Source organism: Carettochelys insculpta, chromosome 8 (assembly GCF_033958435.1).
Source record: "Carettochelys insculpta isolate YL-2023 chromosome 8, ASM3395843v1, whole genome shotgun sequence".
NCBI classification, from domain to species: domain Eukaryota; kingdom Metazoa; phylum Chordata; order Testudines; family Carettochelyidae; genus Carettochelys; species Carettochelys insculpta.
The window spans coordinates 28,487,077-28,499,080 of NC_134144.1; the positions used below are offsets into that span (position 1 = coordinate 28,487,077).

The window sequence follows — 12,004 nt, forward strand, 5'->3', positions numbered from 1 at the left end:
GGACCGGCACAGGCATTGCTGCTGCCTGGCTCCCAGCTCCCTGGCACTCATGGGAACTAGGCAACTGAACTAGCTTGGCTGCACCTGACTCCTGGGTCTCCACCGCTGCAGGAGCCGGGAACCAGACAGGCGCAGCTGAGCCTGGCTCCCTGCCACTCATTGGAACCAGGGAACTGACAAGCCATGAAACTGCAGCCAGGGAGCATCTTCACCCCCCCGCCCTCCATTCCCACAGGGTAGCCAGTGCCTGACTCAGGGTGATCATCTGTCCCATTTTGGCTGGGACAACTCACCCTCACAGGGTGTCCTGTATTTAGCCTAGGCAAATATGGTCAGCCTACTCCTGCTCTAATATCTCATAGAATCATAGAATGACAGAGCTGGAAGGGACCTCAAGAGGCCATCAAGCCCAGCCCCCTGCTGCAAGCAGGATCAACCACAACTAAGTCATCACAGCCATGACTACGTCAAGTCGGGACTTAAAAACCTGCAGGAATGGAGATTCCGTCACCTCTCTAGGCAACGCTCTCCAGTGCTTCACCATGCTCCTGGTGAAGTAGATTTTCCTAATATCCAGCTTACTCTTTTTCTTCTGTAACTTCAGACCATTTCTCCTTGTTCTGCCATCTGTCACCACTGAGAACAGTTTCTCTCCATCCTCTTTAGAGCATGCCTTCAGGAAGTTGAAGGCTGCTATTAAATCACCCCTCAGTCTTCTCTTCTGTAAACTAAATAAGCCCAAATCCATCAGCCTCTCCCTATAGGTCATGTGCTCCAGCCCCTTAATCACTTTGTTGCCTTCCACTGAACCTGCTCCAGCACATCCACATCCTTTTGATACTGGTGAGGTGGGGGCAAAACTGGATGCAATACTCCAGATGAGGCCTCACCAGTGCCAAGACATTTCCCTACCGGTATTTTACCCAAAGCCTGATGGCTTCCCGAGGGTGCAATGTTTACATACCTTGAATGTTAGAAGGGTGCTGGACTTCTGTATGGATAGGAGTAGGCCCCTTAGAAGGACGCAGCAGCTGTTTGTGACAGTGGCTGATAGGATGAAGGGCCTTCCAGTCTCCTCGCAGCGGATTTCCTCCTGGATAGTGACATGCATAAAGGAGTGTTACAAACTTGCAGGAATTCCGCCCCACCCCCCCGCCCCGATCAGGGCTCACTTCACTAGGGCACAGGCGTCCTCTGTGGCGTATTTGGTGCAGGTACCTATCCAGGACATCTGTAGGGTGGCCACCTGGTTCACAATTCATATGTGTACAGTGCAGTATGCTTTGATGCAGCATGCAAGGGAAGATGCTGCAGTGGGCAGGGCTGTCCTGCATTTCTTTAGGAGCTCTGACTGTGCTTCCTAGGCATCGGCTTGCATTCACCCAAATTGGAATGCACATGAGCAGTCGCTCATAGAAGAAAAGACAGTTACCTTTTCCGTTACTGGTGTTCTTTGAGATGTGTTGCTCACGTCCATTCCAAAACCCTCCCACTCTCCCCACTGTTGCAGTAGCCAGTAAGAAGGAACAGAGCGGGGGTGGGAGGGGTGGTGTGGGCGGTGCATATATTGGTTTGCCATATCAGGGCCACTCCAGGGGGCACCACACTGACCCTATGGCTACTGGCTATGGGAAAAAGCTTCCGGCGACTGGGTGTGCACCAGTACACGCCCAACTTGGAATGGACATAAGCAATACATCTCAAAGCACACCAGTTACAGAACAGGTAACACTCTTTTGTTGAAAACGTGTTTGATTTGAAAACCATTTAATGATTCACTTGAAATTAAAAAGAGCTTCATTCTGCAAGGACTTGTGAGGTTTTTTTTTCTTTAGACACAGCCTGTTGTACCGTAGTTTTCAATAGGAGTATTCTCAGCCCATAGAGTCCATCATCCAAGGACCAGTCTACCAAATTATGGGGAGGTTCATCAGCAAATGGGTGACCTTCAGGTGATGATTTGACCACAGCAGCTATGAACACCATGACCGTATAGCATGACATTGAGTCTTGTGCAATGCTCTCTTGCTTCCATAGGGACAATGGTGGAGTGGTGGCTCTGGAGGCAGATGTTGCTAAGAATCTCACTGTCCATTTATATTAATTTATGTGCTGGCAAATTTAAAGTGTGATCCCTCTTAAACAATGAGCTGGTCGACACACTGCTGGAAGAATTGCTTCACATTGCTATTCTTTTCATAACTGAAACCAGAAGGAAAAATAAAGTTTGTTGCAAAGTGGAAGCATGGATCACAGATTCTCCTGGGAGCAGTGGAAGGAAAAGTTGGTGGAGTTGGATATATTTTGTGCCAGGAGGTGGCAGGAAACAGAATTTCATAGATAATCTTTTCTAATTTTGAAGTGGTCAGGAAGAGTGTAGACAAACAGGTCACCACATGAAAAACATCATAATGCATGCATCAATGTCTGTTGCAGGAGACAAAGTGGAAAGGTTCTACGAAGAACTTAGTAGTATTCCCCAGACAAAAACATAGGCGGTGGTGCTTCAGGACTTCAATGCTGAGGTGGGCACAGGGAAAGATTGAGAAGAGTATATTGGACAATAAGGTTTAGGTTCGACAAAAGAAAGAGGCCAAAGGCTTATCAATTCTGGAAAAGCCTTGCATCTGTACATCATGAACATTTTAAGAAGAGAGTTGGAAAATGATGGATTTGATGAGTATCGAATGACGTAATAAGAAATAAATTCAATTATGTCATGGTGCACAAGAGGTGATTGGTGACAAATGTAAAAGTCATTTTGAAATCCGCCATCTGTATACAGTCACATCAACTGGTTAGCGTGAGAGTCAAAATAAACATCATACAGGAGGAAAGGATAAAGGCAAGAGTTAGGCACTGCGTGCTCGTACAACACGTGCTGGATCTGTTTAAGTGTGCTGTTGGTTCTCAATCTTGGGAAATGGACAAAACTGAAGATATTAATTCTGATTTATGCTGTTTTTTATTGAAGTTCGGCAAGTACAAAACTGCTGCCACTGTGAAGAAGCAAAAGGGGTCCAGAAACTGTATAACCCAACAAACTCTTGATCTACTTGCCAAACAGAAAGACATGGCAGCCAAGGGCAATACTGGTAAGGAATATAAGCTCATCTGTCGAATGCTGAAGAGAAAGAAGGTACAAGGTTTTGAGCAGTATCACCTTGCAAAACAGTGAAAGGCAGGTGAACAGAAAGTGAGTTTGCAAAGAACTTGGTGTGAAACTGAGCTAAACCAAACTCTTCCAAGCACATTTGTTGATGAAGGCAGTAGAAGAATGACAAACAGACATGAAATGGAGCAGATTTGCCAGAGTTTTTATAGTGAATTATGTCAGTCGGTATCTGGGCTCTATCACTCCGTGAAGAAGTGGCAGTGGCCCTTCAGCAGCTGCAGTCAGGAGGAATGGCTGGTTTAGAGCAAGAATTTTGTGTGGGAGGTGAAATACTTACCTTGAGAATGCTTTTAGAAGTATGTCAAAGATGAAAAGTTCTGAAATACTGGAAGAGATCATGAACAGTTCTTCTGCTGAAAAAGGCACCCAAGAACACATGTGCAACTATCGGCCCTTCTACCTGCTTTTTCATCTGTAAATTATCTTTATGAGAATGGGCTATGTCCATACTGAGGGTGTTTTCAAGGGCGTGGGGGCAGGAAAAGTGGTGTGGGGTCCAGTTCTATGGCAGTATATATTTAAGTCTCAGAGGGGTAGCTGTGTTAGTCTGTAGCTTCAAAAATAATAAGCAGTCCTGTGGCATCTTAGAGACTAATACATTTATTCGTTAAATTTGTTAGTCTCTAAGTGTCACAGGACTGCTTTTTTAGTATTATTCAAAATCTTACTTTTTGAAGCTGAGTTTAGAATGCAAGAATATGTTCTTGGCTGAGAGAGAGAAAGGTGTGGGTTAAATTCACTTGCCACATGGTTCTGCAGTTTATCCCATGGATATAACTTTTGAGAATGTGCATTGCAATTCCTAAACAATAAGGCAGCTTATAGACAGAATTTGATCCCTGACTCTGAATTTTCTGACTTTTGTCTATTTAGGCTACATAAATAGGTAGTTACTTAAATGGGTTTTCAGTGTGAAATTAGTTGTCACTGTTAGTTTATTTGAACTGTGGCTATATATCTTTTTTTGTCATGTTATATATTGAAGTGAGTGTAGGAAAGTGTGCTTAGCTAGGTTTTGTAAAGCTGTGGAAATGCAAGGCAACAGATGTTATGCTCAGCACAATTATATGTATCCTGGAAACAAATCTTCACAGAGTACAGACTGCCATACAAATGACAAAGTTAAACATATCAGCAGTGAATACTTATGACTGAATACAATGCTGTTTTGCAATATTGTACCTGAATGTGAATTTTTGAAAATGTAATCATAGTGTTATAAAAACATTAAAAGGCGTACAATTCTCAGGTTACTAAGTATTTGTTCCAATCTTTTTGCTTTTGGAATAGGGTTATTGTAGGTTTTCCCGTTGATATTAATTGGTATAATGCAGCAGGAATAGAAAAATTATAAAATTATACACACTGAACAAACATTGTTTTTAAATGAACTTGTGGGAAACCAAGCTTGTACATTACAACATTTTTGCTTCCTGTAGTATATTTTATAGACCATATTCTTGTGACTTTGTAGAAAATTGTTTGTATAAATAGGTACAATGTTTCAGGATAACTTTTAAAAATGCATCCTGCCCTTTTGAACATACTGAGGAAACTGAATGACAAAACCAGATTATCATTCTACATTTTCATCTTGGGATTTGGTCCTACCTTAGGCAGGAGGCTGGACTTGATGGCTTCTTAGGTCTTTTCCAGCTGTATTGTTCTATGATTCTGTGATCTTTTTAAAGTGACTCTAGTGCTTCTAATATCTAGAAATATAAATCAACTGATCAGCAATAGAACAAATAAAAAATATAGTGCTGTCGTCATATACTTCAAAGCAAGGTCTTTTTCTGTCCAATTCCAGAAGAACAGCAGTTGACCAACCCTTCATCTGGAGGAGATAAAAGGCAGCCCCCTGAGTCTCAACCTGGGGATCTTTGGGCTAGTTGGAAAAAGATTGTAGTGGCTTCTTTAATAGGTCTCCTTCTCTGAATCTCTTTCCCTAGCCCCTTAACCCTCATATGCGGAAATGGCAGAAGGGTGCCAGCAGTGGGCTGGGGACAGGCTATGGGGCTGACAGCAGCAGCTCTGTCTCAGGTGGAAGGGATTCAGGAAGTATTCATGACTGGTCTTCATGAATTGTTGCAAGCTAGCTCCTAGGTGAGTTTGCCCAGGTGCAGCCCCATATGGAGCCAAAACCCAGTGCCTGTGGGACCCACTGTAAACACCTTTTGAAACTTCCTAGTGACTTTTTAAAAATCCATGTAGTATATGCCATGTTAATTTTATATTCTAATTTTTAATTAAAATGTTATCTAGTAGCAAGTCAACTACTTTAAAAAAAGTCATCAATATTTCATTAATTACCATTAATTTTATCAAATTTATCTCATCACAAACTGATATCAAGTTAGGGTGACAGGTTCTATGCTTATTGGCATTACCATCATTTTATTATTTATTTATCAAAGTCTTCTATCAGCTGTTTTATTTCTTTGCACGGAGCTTAAACTATCTGGGTCATTTACCCTTTTAAAATAATGGCAAAAATATACAAGGGTGATGTGCCGGGGGCACAAAGGATCATGTGTCCCAGAAAATGATGGGGAAGGGGCAAAGAGCCATCAGCTGTCAGAGCCACCCCATCTGGAGACAACTGCCCTTGGTCCTATGCTTTGGGGAACCCTGCAGGTTCCCTGGGCAGCTTGGGAAATATCTGGGTGTGTGTGGATGGGTGGGGGTGGGAGGTAGCACCAGAAGTAGTGACAAAGAGGAGGCAATTCAAATCTGTTGAAGTTCAGGTCTTCTTTTTAATCAGTCCAGACTTCTAGGATTCATCTAGGAAGTCCAAGCCTCCCATATGTTGGCCCTCAGTGTCACTGGCTGCCAGGTCCTGTCATCAGTATTACACAACAAGAAGGGAATAATTTTGATGCTACCATCAAGGTAATTCAGGGCAGATCTCATAGCCCTTGTCTCTCTTAGAAACCACTAGTCTCTCTTTTTATAGTACTTGGACAGAGATAACTTCAGACAAATGGGTCCTGTGCACAGTGTAGGAAAGATATATCATCCAGTTTACTTCCCTCCCTATTTAGAGACCCAACTCCTAAGATTTTATTACATCAGGAAGTGTTCTCCCCTCTAGAATTGGGAGTGGTAGAGGAAGACTCAGGGAAAGGCTTTTATTCTTGTTACTTTGATTCCTCTAAAAGAGGCAGGCTAAGACTCAGTCTGTCCTTGAGAAAACTGAATGGATTTATCAAGAAACTCAACTTCAGGATGGTCACCTTTTTGTTTGTCCTCTTATCATTGAGATTCGTTCTCTGCTTTTGATTAGCAGGACATTTTTATGGTCATGATTATACATCTGGGACGCAGAAAATATTTTTGATTTATAGCTAGGAACATACATTGCCAATACATGATGCTATGGTTTGTTATATCCTCTGCCTCCAATTTGTTCACAAAATATATTACAGTGGTAATGGTCCGTCTCTAACATTTAAATATGTGCTTACCTAAATGTCTGGCTGGTCTGATGAATATTAAATGAACACATTCAGAAACTGCATTGGTCAGATCTGTCATCTGGGGCTGCAATTGAACGTGGAGGCATAAATATTACTTCCATTCAAGCAAATAAATTTTATTGGTACAGATCTTGATGCTATGACAGCCTCCACTTACTGTCTGGAGCACACGCTATTGTTACTACTGACATCTGAATATCCTCAAGACCAGACTGAGAGCAATAGTACACTCTTGCCTCCAGCTTCCAGAGCATATGGCCTAATGTAATATGTGATTCAGAATATCAGACTTTGCTTGAGATGTTTGCAGGCCTGGCTTCACTAAATGTACTAGACACAATAAACACACGGATTTGCATATCCAAATGATGGCTTGTCTCCATGGACCAGCTGATGAACCCTCCAGACTATTGTGGGTGAAAACTAAAGAAACATTAACAATGGAGGGAAGTGGGCATTTCTTAGCCCCTGTTCTCTTTAACAACTGCTCTTCATTCCTGCTGTTCCATACATTTAAGGATAGCAGTGAAGGCATTTATCTTCAAACGAGACTAGATGGAGTCTTGTTCAACATCACAAGGTTTAAAGCAAAAACCAAGATAAAAGATAGTTCTGAAAGATGTCTGTCTTCGCTGTATCTACGTTATCCTCACTATGGCTTTGCTAGTGTGTCTGTCTTCCTCCCCCATGGATTGATGTGTAGATGAGTGGAAACTTACCAAGATGGGTTTGACTTCTTGAATTGATTGATTGCCTGCTTGTTCTTTCTGAGGAATTCAGTCAGCATGCCTATTCCTGATCCATGGGATAACAGTTCTTTCTTTTTGTCTTTCTTCTTTGTACAGTATGCTACTGTTTCTGTCATCTCTCTGCTCCCTACCACGTCAGTGGAATTTGGAAGTGGTGTATTGGTCTGCCAGTGTAGATGCAATTACAAGATAAGGAGCTAAGACTGCATGCACACACACACTGGTAGGGTTGATTATCTGAGTATTACTGTGTGCAAGACTGTACATCAGTCACAGAAACTACTTTTTGGATTATAATTTTGTTTTGTGTATGTTGGGTATGATTATGGGTGTTTGGCTTTCCTGGTCACATTAAGAGGTCAACTTTTATATTCCCTTTGTAACCCATTGGGACATGTGGTGTTTATTACCATCATTTTCAATCACTCAACATCTGCTTATTTTTTGCCTATTATTCGAGGAGTCTTATTTGTTTAATTTTTTAAAAAATATGGCTCTATTTGTTAGAAAAATTATGATTACGTGGATCAAAGAGTTCAGATCTGCAAGACTTGTGATTGTTCTCTAACAAGGAAATGGCCCTGTAAACACTTCTCCAAACATTATTCGTGCCTGTTGTTTTCTTGAATTGTTTAGGATTTTATTTAGTTATACAAACTGGAGTTCTTGGTTCCACAACTGTTTACTAAATGCATTTTAATCTAATGTATTTTAAATATCCCAAGTAAAACTTTTGACTTGTTACATCGCTCTCCAAATATGACATTTTTGTTCATTAACCATTGTTCAGCATTGTCGATACATTTTACCAGTATTTTCTATGTAGCTATTTTAACTTGAATTATGACAGAAAATTCAATATTTACACAATTCATTTTATTTACTGTAAGTGGATTGCAATTATATTGAACAGTTCTGTTGTTGAACAAGATACATGTTGATGTTTAGTCTGATGCCAGGTGGACATTATGGAGTTGAGAATCATGCAATGAAACACATTGCACAACACAGCATGAGGCAAAAAGTACATAAATTGAACTAGAATTCATTTTATAGATACCTTGCAGATTTGTGCATGTCAATATATTGTCTTCCATTAAATTTAATATTGAAGTTTTATCACAACATAAACTACTCAAAAGAAGTTGGATAGTGACAGAGAGGTAGCTGTGTTAGTCTGTACTCCAACAAAACAAAGCAGCAGAAATGAAGCGCTTAAAAGACTAACAAAATGACTTATTCAGTGGTGAGCTTTCGTGGGACAGACCCACTTCTTCAGATCAAAAGAAGTTGTCTGTCGTGTTCAAGATAAACACTTTATTGTGTACAGCTGTTCTGTATCAATAATTTTATAATTACATTGTATGTGTTTTCATAGTATGATTGGTTTCCTGTATATAGGCATTACAACCACTGCTGAAACTAAACTTGTATCCATCTGGAAGCAATAAACTTTTCTAAAGACTGCACCATTTTACTTAATCCTGTGACTTCTTACTGTGAGTGAAATTAAGGTTTGCTTCAGTTGTGTCACATCATATTGATATCAAATTTGTTTGGAAAAGCTTTGACAATAGTATTGAGCTCCTAAAGAAATTTTAAAATAATGAATTGATGAAACTCCAAAATTTCATTTATTTTGATTACTTGCAATGGAAGTATCATTGTAAAATAGTAAAATGCATAATAAAAATGTTACGAAATTAGTAAAATATTCATATTTTGTAAACTGTTATCTTTATCTGAAAGACCAAGTAGTGGTTGTGTCCCAGAGTCAGGTAGAGGCATACATAGTGCAGTATTTTTCCTCTTTCAGGTTATTTGTAGTATTTCCGTATACTTTGTGTTACGTCTTCTCCTCAAATTTTATACATAATGTGGACATTTCTAAGATTAAGAATTAAAGAATGAAAATTATAGCAATAGATAGAAGTATATGTTATGTGTATTAATGTAGTTTTGTCACAAAACTGGCTTAATTTTTGTTTTCCCCTCTTTCTTGGGAATGCATTATAAGACGTGGTAGCACAGGACTAGACTCATTTCCTGTAGGCAGAAAGAAAATCACACCTCTATGCCTGTCCACACAGTTGTAGCTGTGCTGGAGTAAGGAAAAGGAAGATGTATTTGAGAGAGACAATGCTACATGCATTATTGCATTTGCTTGCTACTGAGTGTTCTGTTGGGTAGAGAAGCTTTAAAATTTGTCTGGGGCTGCATATAAGTACTGCTGGTGGAGGTTGCACTTGGTGACCTACTGAATCAGCACATCTTTCAGATATTCTAAATCTGTCACCCCTTGATGAGTCTTGACCCCTGTGTGGTTTGAATTGACTGATGGGAGTCTGTGCTACAGTGTGGTTATAGATGGCCTGTACCTCTCTGCCCCTCCTCCTAGGCAGATTTACATCTGGCAGGCTTTCACATCAAAGCTAGTACATAACTTGTAGTTAATCTGATTCAATGTATAATAAATTATGTTTTGATGTTTCATTAATGTCACAGATTATTAAAGTAAATATGACATTATTTAGGAGATGCAGTAATATGTATGTGTTCAATATGTTAAATCTCCCAATGGGACATAAGGGCATAGTAACTTCAAGCACTTTCGTTGGTGTTTTCATGACTAGGGTTGCTTTGTTTAATTGGGACATAAGTGAATTGCCTCATATCACTAAGTAAAGCAGTGGAAGAACTGAGAGGAGCACAAAATCTTCAGTGCCACTCTTTTGTTTTGAATGCTAGACTGATCATTTAGACCTATAATCAAATCATGTATGTATATATATTTTCCTGTAATTGAAGATTGGCTCCTATTTGAATTATTTGCCATTCTTTATTTTTCATTTTTTATTCCTTTATATATTACATTCAGTTTTAACAGCTGATTTAAAAAGCCTTCTTGTGGTGGAATGTTATAATACCAGAGTTTTCTTTCTGGGACTTTTATAACTTTTCATTTGTTACTTTAAAGGGTTTAAGCATTGTGCATTTTACTTATAGTGCAACTTAAATCCCATTTGGTTTAATTTTGTTAAAAGAAAGAAGGATTCTCATAAATGGAATAAAGTACTAGTAGTAGCTTTAGAGAATTCTTTGCTCCTGCTCTGGCCTTTCATATTGTGTAACAGGGCTGGTATGATGTAAGGTGGTCTACAAATTCTGTTTCCAGGCATGGGAGGATTTCCAGGAACTGAGGAAGACAGAAGTAAGTCTGCTTTTCAAACAACCTTTCATAAATACTGCAGTGGGCGGTGTACTGGAAATGAGGCAGGACTTCAGAGAGAGAAATATGCTGGTGAGCCTGTAAGGCACAGCCTGATGGAGATTCCAGGCAGTGCTGCAACCTGTAGAGAAGCCCAGGGGAAGGCTGCTGTAACCTAGACAAGCCTAAGTTAGGGTTGGGCTGCCTAAGTTACATCATGTGTGCCAGAGCAAAACAAGATCGGGGGAAAACAAAAATGTTTTCGGTTCACTTTCCCAAGGCTGTGAATTCTGTGCTGAGAAAAAGTAAGAATTCAGAAATTGCCAAAATAAGTTATTTAAGGAATTTTATATATAGTGTAACTTAATATCTAATTACATGGTTGGCAAATATTAATAGAATGGTTTAAAATCATAAATATTTTAAAATCAGTCAAATTTGCAAAAGTTTAATAAGCCCAGATTTTTATAATCACTCAAAATGTTTCTTATCAGAGGCCCCAACCCCCCAGTCATTCCATCTCCACTTCCTCCATCGTTCCTGTCTCCCTTACTCACTTTCACCCAGCTGAGGCAGGGGATTGGGATGAGGAAGTTGGTGCAGGCTCTGGAATGCTGGTGTGTGTGAAGGGTTTGCGGGGGTCTCAAGGCTGGGGCACGTGTTGATTAGGGATCCTGCAGGATCTGGGAGAAAGTGTGGGTGCGAGCTGGAATTTTATGCTGGAGGGGAGGTTTGGGGTTTGGCAGCCTGGTGGTACTGGCCTTCATCCTAGGAAGCAGCCACCAGGTCCCTGCAACCCCTGGGGCAAGAAGCTCTGCAACCTGCCCTTATACCCGCAGGTGACACCCTCCTTTGCGCAGCTCCTGTTGGTTGTGGTCCCTGGCCAATGGGAGCTATTGAGCTGATATTTGGGGCGAGCATTTGTGTGGAGCTTCCCAGTGCATAGAGGCCACAGTGACCTGGTAGCTTCTTCTGGGAGGCACAGGGAGCCGAGCCAGGTAGAGAGCCTGTGTTGGCTCTGGGCCCCAGCTTCCCCATCATCCAGACTTTTAATGGCCCACTTGGCAGTGCTGCCACTCTGTCTCCTCCCCAGCTGGGGGAATGGCAGCACAGTGAAACGCTTCATCCTGCTGCTCCCATAGCAGCATGGGCTGTGTCTGGGTGCTGGCACAGAAAAACATGCACTCCCAGGAGTGGGGTGCCAGGTAAGCAGTGCACATGCGTTCCCCTGCTGTGCCTTCCCTGGCCTGGAGAATTCTTTAATCCAGCACACGTTTCCCAGGGCTGCCAGATTAAAAATATACAAGTAGTATTCCTCATGTTGTACTGAATGCACAAAATTTGGCATACTATAAGGCATAGAAATATCTTTGGGGAAAAATGAATATTTTAA

General features: G+C 40.9%; 1 protein-coding gene across 1 annotated transcript in view; it reads left to right on the forward strand.

The window, feature by feature from the left end:
• The window catches only part of CERKL (CERK like autophagy regulator), a 139,501-nt gene that overhangs the window by 12,135 nt on the left and 115,362 nt on the right, over window positions 1-12,004 (forward strand). The window lies entirely within an intron of this gene.